The 7,758-nt window shown below is 56.6% G+C and overlaps 1 protein-coding gene across 2 annotated transcripts in view; it reads right to left on the bottom strand.

The window, feature by feature from the left end:
- The window catches only part of ATP2B4 (ATPase plasma membrane Ca2+ transporting 4), a 115,498-nt gene that overhangs the window by 66,158 nt on the left and 41,582 nt on the right, over positions 1-7,758 (bottom strand). The window lies entirely within an intron of this gene.

Here is a 7,758-nt window from a genome sequence, read left to right as displayed (position 1 = left end):
AGGGGGGGGGGGGGGGGGCAGTAACATGGGACACACATGCACGCACACGCACTCTCATGTGCTTGCTAAGAACAGGCCGCTTTTAAGAAACTGACTGCATGGCTGTGGTTTCTGTGCCTCAGTTTCCCTCATCTGTAACACCATTACTAGTTCAGTCACCTAGAGCGGAGCACCGAGACAGCAGAGGAGCAACACAGATCCTATTCAGGGAAGCCTGAAGTGCTGACAAGGGCTTTATTTCAGTCAGCCCCAGCTGTAATTTGCCTAGACGGGAGACTCGGCAGTGCCAAAGCAGGGGCGGTGGCAGGGGAGGACGGGAAAGGGACCCTGGAGCAGGGAATTCTCCCGCCTCCAGCGTCCATTCCACAAGGGCAGAGAAACCGCTGGCACCAGCCTGTCCTCCATCCCCTGCAAACCCTGGGGCAGAAGGAGTCCCCCGGCCCTGCTGGCTCTCCTGTTTGTCAGTTCAAGGCTGCTCACCTGTGACAGCAGCAGGAAAGCCCTGGTACGGAGAGGATTCAGTGTGGTTCCAGGCCACCCACTTTCCCTGCCACCTCCTAGGGCCTGAGCTCTGGAGGAGGGCATGCCCCGCTGGCTGAAAGGAAGGGTCTCCCTCACCCCCAAGCAATACAAGACCACAGAAATTCCTTAGCCCTCTAATCCTGTACTGCAGACTACTTTTATTTCACACAGCCAGACGCATGCTGGGAGCTGGGCATGTGCCAGGAAGGGCGCGTTGCAGCAATACTGCAACTTGGGTGCAAATGCAATCACGATTACTTAACAGTGCAGCCGAAGAAGAGTGCCAGCAGCAGCTGGATGCTCAGGGGCAAAACTGGGGGGAATGGCTCACTGGCTAAGTTATTTCCTGCCATCTCTTCCCCTCCTCCTCCAAAGGCAACAGGGAAAGTCTCACCCTCCTCGCAGAGCAGGAATCCTGCACAGCCCGGCTCCTCAGCCAAAGGGCACGAGCAGGCCGAGCCCTTACTGCAGAAAGACGAGGGAGACGTGTTATCACAGTCTTCCCAGCCTCAGCACTACCCACCTCCCCTGTAAGGCAGCTGCTTGCTGGCAGGGCAGGGCACAGACTGGACTGTGGCGATTAGGAGAGGGTAGGAGGAGACTTTTCTGGAGGCTCGATAGGAGCGCGCAGTGGGGCAAGCAAGAGACGCAAGAGGAACCTCTCTCCGCTGCACGCTGGGACAAGGCTCCATTGACAGAAGCCCTGGGGAACTGTGAAAGGGGTTTTGAAAGGCAGACCCCAGGCAAAAATAAGGAGAGCCCTCTAGAGAGATGCTGTGGGGAGGGAGGCTGGCCCAGAGCCCCCTGAAAATGCCTGGCACCCCAAAGCAGACTCAGGATAGCAGAGGAGGACCAGAAACCAAAAACCGAGTGGGGAACCAGAGAGCAAAGTCAGCATCATGGGCAACACACCAAGGGCAGACCTAAAGCACATGAAAGGCAGGGGACTGCAACAACTGCTCTGCACCAGACACGCCCGGCTCCCTGTTTCTACATCTCCTCCCATCTATTTGTTTCACCTGTTACATCCAATTAGCCACAGCCCCTGCAAGCTGTTCCCTGCACCCAGCCACCGACGCCGCAGAGCATAAAATTCTCTGAAGCAAGGACAGGTTTTGTCCTTGCTTGTCCTGCAGCATGAGGAGACTCCAAGCTAGGATGGAGGGTGACTGCAGGACTCAGTTTACCTGCTTCTCTTTGTGCTGCCGCCTCTTGGGGCTGAAGGAGTTAAGGGCTCCTCCGAGGAGCGAGACAGGGCTGAGTGCCAGCTGTCTGGGTCAGTTTGGATGCTATCGGGAACTGAATGGTATCAGCATGTATGACAGGAATGCCTTGGCGGGGAGAGGAGACGGAGGAAGACTCAGCCACCAAACACTCCCTTGCTAACTTGGGGGCCAAAGAGCCAGAACAAGAGATTTTCCCTTGCGGAAACCCCCGAGCTGCCTTTGAACAGCACTCTCGCATCAACGGCACACTGCAAAACCTGCCTGAGAAGGTGGGGAAACACTTTGGCTAGGTCAGCCCCCAGCCAGCGGCCCAGTGACTAGTGACTAAGCGAGGGCCAAGCACCAGGTGATTTCTCCACCATCTCTGGGAGATGGGAGACCCAACATCACAGCTCCAGTATCTTCACACTCCCCCAGTCTCAGCGGTGACTGGCTTTTAGCAACATCTCTATGCTGTTGGTACTGTAGTGCGAGACGCTGATGCTTGCTCATCATATTCAGGGACCTGCTTCCTCGTGGCTGCTCAGAACTCAGCGTGCAGCTGCAAAACCCGGTCAGGAAATGAAATAAATCAGTTGACAGGGGCTTGGGCTGCTTTGCTCAGACTGCCACTGCTGCCCAAGCTAGCTAGCTGAAAGCCATGCTCTTCTGGGGTCACAGAGGGAGATGAACCGCAAGAGCCTGGCGCTGCAATCTCTCTCTTGCAAGCAGAATCGGCTAGATCAGGGTTTGTCCTTCCCGCCCAAGGACCCTGGCTACCTACTGCATCCCCGTGGACTAACAAATCCTGGTTTGCTACGACAAGGCTACTGTGCATCACTGCCAGCAATTTTACTGGTTGCATTAACTCCCCGGAGGGGTGAAGTCCCTAACAGGGGCATGGGTCCACTTTGAAAAACAGAAGCACCTCGAGCCAGAAGGCTCCAAGTCAAAGCAGCCAAGGGACTTTCCCTTCCAAAGAAGCTATGTCTGGAGTCCCACTTAGGAAGGGGCACCCCAAAAGACTGCAGGGAGGCTGGGATCCAGCTCCCTGTACAACTGCAACATCAGCAGGCAGATCCAGAGGCAGACAGATTCCAAGTGCGGATTCAGACGCCTACTTGGATTTTGAGATCTGGCTCCATCACAAGTTATGGATGGGAGCCCCCGCGTGTTGGGCACTGCATGGGCGTGATTTCTGGCTAAAGTTCCTCCCCAAAAGACAGGATTCCTATTTAGGCTCACTTGGGATGGGATGTATATAATTTTCACTGGTTCTCTCATGAAAGGGACACCAAAAAATGACGTACCAGGGATATAAGGGCAGCAGCCTTAAAAGGAGACAGCTTCCAAGGAAGCCCTGCAGTAGATCGCTACAGTAGTGGGGTCTGGGGAACACCAAGTCATTCTTCAACAGCTCTAAGCAAAGGGCGTCTGTCCATCCATCCCCCCTGTTTGTCCCTCCTTAACCTCACACATCCACCCAGGAGCTCCTCTGGAGAAGCCGCTGCTCATCTATCATTTAGAGGCATTGGAGCTCCCAGCAGGAGGCAGGAGATGGCAGATCCAATTAAACAGCCCCCTGCTGATTAATAATGTGTTGGGGTAGGGGGGATTATTTTTCTAATTTTTTCCCTTTCATAGCAAATAACATCCTCCGAAGAGCGCTACGAGGTTAAGAGAAAGGCAGCTAATTAATATTGTAATGGCGGAGTCCGTAATTACCCCTAGAGGAGCCTGCAGGGCACCTATCATTATCCCCCTATTCCCAACAGCAAGATTCCCTTCCTTCTAAGGGCTCCAGGGACTCGTCTCCGGAGGTCGAGAGGAAAGAGGAGGAAGCAACGTCCTGGGGAGCTGCGGGGCAGGGGGCAGGCAGCTGTGTGCTTGGAAGGGCAGCTGCACAGGCCCGAAGCCGAGGTACAGCGATGGAGCGGAGCATGAGCCAGGAACGCAGAACTGCTTAGCAGCTGAAACAGCTCTGACCATGGAGGCTTGTGAATAGCAGCATTTCTTCCCAAGACAGGGGCATGCCCTCTCTGCCCAGCTATCAGCTCTGCCCGCACACCCCTTTCTTCACCTGCCATCTCCCCATCCCTGCTCTGCTGAAACTCATCTGAACCCTCTGCTCCTCTATTCTGGGGTCCCCCTGCCCAACTATGCCGGTGCCGTCTGTGGCTGCCCCTGCTATTCCCACCCCAGGCAGTCGCAGCCAAGTCCGCTGCTTTGCAACAGCACGGAGCAATCCCATGACCCTGGCGAGCAAATTGAACAGCTTTGATTTCACAACCAAGCTGTGCCCCCAAGAGCCCAGAAGATCTAGATGGAAGGGCTGGGAGCAGAAAGCCAGCCAGGGCTGGGGAAGGCACACATCAGGTGGGCAGAGGAGAACTGGGAACAGGGACAGGTGTGATGGGGAGAGGAGGGAATAACTACCAGGAAGCTCAGCTAATGCTTCCCTGTAGCATCTCACTGCAAAGTAACCCCTCCTGCAAGCCCTGCTAGAACTTTTTATACCCTGCGGATGGAGTTACAATGCAACCTCCCTCTCAAGTCTCCCCCTATACCTGGCCAGGCGTCAAATCCTTACCAAACCTGGGGCAGTAGCAATTAACCCCACAAAGGGCAGGACCCAGCCAGAAAGGCTGGCACAGGGCTGGCAGGCCCCCTGAGAAGGCAGGTTTCATGCAGCTCTGTGCAGATGAATTAAAAAAGCCTAGAGCGATCCTTTCTGCATACCCTGCCCTGCCGTTCTCTCTCAGTCTGGAGAGTAGAGGCACTGGCTGTGCATGGAGAGCAGCTCTGCAGGCTCCAAACACAATGCAAGGTGCACCCTTAGAAAAGGCAAAAGCAGCCCCCACTTAACTCCATCACACCGGCTTTCCATAGGGCCCTTGCACTCCATCCGCTACCAGTCCCAGCTGCAAAGAAAGTGCGCGAGGAGGGAGCGTGGAGCAGAGGGAAAGAGTGTGCAAGTGGGAGGAGGAGGGAGCAGCTGATGAGGAGGGATGGAGCTGATGCAGTGCTGCAGACAGACCTGCCCGGAATAATAAACGGCTGCATTACACCTCCGTCCTGGCAGAGGGAGAGCAGGCTCACACGTGCTGGGGAGCAGGGAAGGGGCCGGCTGTCTGTGGGAGTCTGCCCAAGAACCGACAGCCCGGGGGAGCAGAGCAGTCGATGGCACTTTGGTGCCACAGCTCCGACCGCAACGGGCAGGGAGAGCCCAGGCTTGCAGGGCAGCAGAAAGCGAAGCAAGCTGCTAGCACTGCAGCCCCATAAAGACTCACACCCAGCACATGTGGCTGTCAGCATCGAGGCATCAGCGATCTTATTCCTGGTATATTCAAGGTTTCCAATGCGCCATTTCAAGGCTAACAGCAGCCCTGAAAAAAAGAAATAGCACGGAACAGAGTGGGGACTCGTGAGCCCCGTGGTAGTGTGCCCCTGCCTTCCTTTTCAAGGCTTCTAACAGCAACTCTTTGAAGCTGCTTTCCCTGCACTGCTTGTGGCACAGTTAAACTGAGTATGGTTAGCTACAAAGGAGACGGCAGGCCAAATGCTTTACGCATGGCAGCCGTGAGTGCAGCTCCCCAGCTTGTGCTGCAATGGGGGCAGTGGGCAACCAAGTCTCACTGCCTAATTGTATGCATTGTCCTGTAGGCCTGAAGGGAGTATGCTGGACCCCCCCAGGAGGAAGAAGGTACCCACATTGCACTGGTGTCTTGCTCCATGACCTTGGTGTGCTGCCCTTGGGCCCTCCACTTTGGGATGTTCCTCTCCATCTACGCTGCTGCACATCTGGAAGCAAGATAACCACCATCTTCCAGAGATGACTGGGGCCAGCCCTCAAGCCAGCCTGGCCCACTGAAGAGGCTGGGCAGGCCAGAGGTGCCACAGCTGGGTTACCCAACAGATGGAGACAGATGCCAAAAGGGTTACAGGACAGACTGCTGAAGGCAGGATGCATAGCCGTGCAGATCCACTCTCTTACTGAGCTTTCCCACTGATCTTTGGAAAGGCACAGGCACCCTGCCCCGCAGAGACCGCGAGCCTCCGTGCCAGGACTTGCCTACATCTCTTCCAGAGGGCTCCCTTGGCCACACACAAAATATCGCTGGCTAGTACAGCTCACCCGGGACTCTCGCAGGTCACAGCATGGATCCCATCACCTTCCATCCCAGAACCAGCTCAGGCCATGGGAGCTGCTATCCCCTGCAGTTTCTCTTTGCTCTCCTCCTCAAAATAGCAAGCTGCTTGTAAAGCCCCAGCCGCCAGGCTCTGAACACACCGGGTGCTGCTGCTTTAGAAGCACAAGTGAAGATCGTGTGTTTATCCATCCATCAGGCGAGGAGACGAGCTGACATCAGCCCTTTGTGGCTCAGTACAAGCATGCCCCACCAATGGACTTTACATCTGGAAAGGATCCTGCCTCTTGCCTTTAGCCTCCCCCCTCCCAGTACAGTGTTGCTACAGCTGACCCCAGAAGGCAGAGGAGGCCTAGCCCCAAGCCCTGCACCAGTATTCAGGCTCTGCACACTGTCCGGATATGATCCCCACACCCAACCTTTTCCAAGCAGCCAAGACTTGCCCAGAAGCAGCAGCATGGGGCCCAGCAAGAGGCCTCCAGACAAATCACCCCTGCCTCCGAGATGGAGGCAGCGAAAGCTGATGCCGCTGGGCCCAGATCAAGGGCCAGCAATGAAACACCGATGATTGCTCCTTTCAGCATCTGACTTGAGTGTGCAGGGAGAGACCCGCAGGCTTGTCTCGCAGCCAGCTGCACGGCCCGCTTCCCAACAGGAAGGCGATGGGAACTCCACGCCCCACCCAGCGATCCTGGCACGCCCCTGCTCTGGCGCTGACTCAGCTCAGGCTCTGCGTGCCAGGAACTGAAACCTCTTTGGGTACGTTCCTCCAGCCTGCAGACAGGATGCCCAGCAACAAGCAGGATGCCCAACAATGGAGAAAAAAACCCCCAAACACTGCCCTCCCTTCCTCTCCAGCTTCACGCACGGGCAAACCCAGGACTGGGCCTGCTGCTTTCAGCATGGGGAGTGGGGGAGATGCCTCACTTCAGGTCGGGCCACTGGGCTCAGCACCCCGTTTCTCTCAGGGCGGCATGCTCAGCTCCCAGACTCGCCCCTCTGACAAGTGGAAAGGGAAGAGATCCCCACGAAGGGCACACGACAGATCCATGCGGCACCCCGGCCGGGCAGCTGCCTGGCACATCTGGCCAGGCCCGCAGCTGGAACGCTACAGCAGCCAGAGACAGCGCTGATGTTGGAGGCCCACGGAGGAGTCCGGTGCCAGCCCCAGAAGCTACTTGTGGTGAAGCCACACCCTGCCCGGCCCTTTGCTCGAGGGCACCATCCCACCCGGCTGCTGCAACCGCTGCTTGTTTTTTTCCAGCCCTGGTGACAGGGTGTTATAAACACTCCTGTTGCTGTGGGTTGCTATGGCAAACCCAATGTAAAGCTCCATCACAGGGACAGTGTTTATGCTGCCAGATGGGAAAAAAAAACAAACCCTCAAACCCCTGGGTTTGGGGTTTTTGATGAAGTTTATTGTTGTGGGGGCAGGGGGGGAAGCCCAAGTCTTAGCAGAGCTCTGAGCCTGGGGTTGGGAGAAGCAGAGTTCAGGGGAGCTCTGAACCAGGGGACCAGCCGTGACACGATGCAGCACCCTGTGCCGCCCTCCTGCCATCCTGGTGCCCAAAGCACGCAAGGTGAACACCACCCATGGCCCCCGGAGACACTTAATGCAGCGCGAGCGCTGCGCCGACCACACCTCCTTCCGTCAGCATTCGGCACCGGGCGTGCGGCGGGGACCGCCACCGACTCTCCTCCGCCAGGCAGCAAGAGGGGGAGACATGGAGCTGGAGCGACTTTTGTGCTGTGCTAGCTGAGGGGAAGCAAGGAGAGGAGAGATGCAAAGTGCTACCGCCGGGGTTTATGCGCTGATGGGAGAAGATGGGAGCACGCGGGGATGGATTCTCAGTCCCTTTGCTCCTCTGCTGGTGGTTGGACGG

This window comes from Gavialis gangeticus, unplaced genomic scaffold, assembly GCF_001723915.1.
Source record: "Gavialis gangeticus isolate Ggan-Ray unplaced genomic scaffold, GavGan_comp1, whole genome shotgun sequence".
Lineage (NCBI taxonomy): Eukaryota > Metazoa > Chordata > Crocodylia > Gavialidae > Gavialis > Gavialis gangeticus.
Note: the sequence above shows the minus strand (reverse complement) of the source record. Positions and strands in the feature narration are given on the sequence as shown.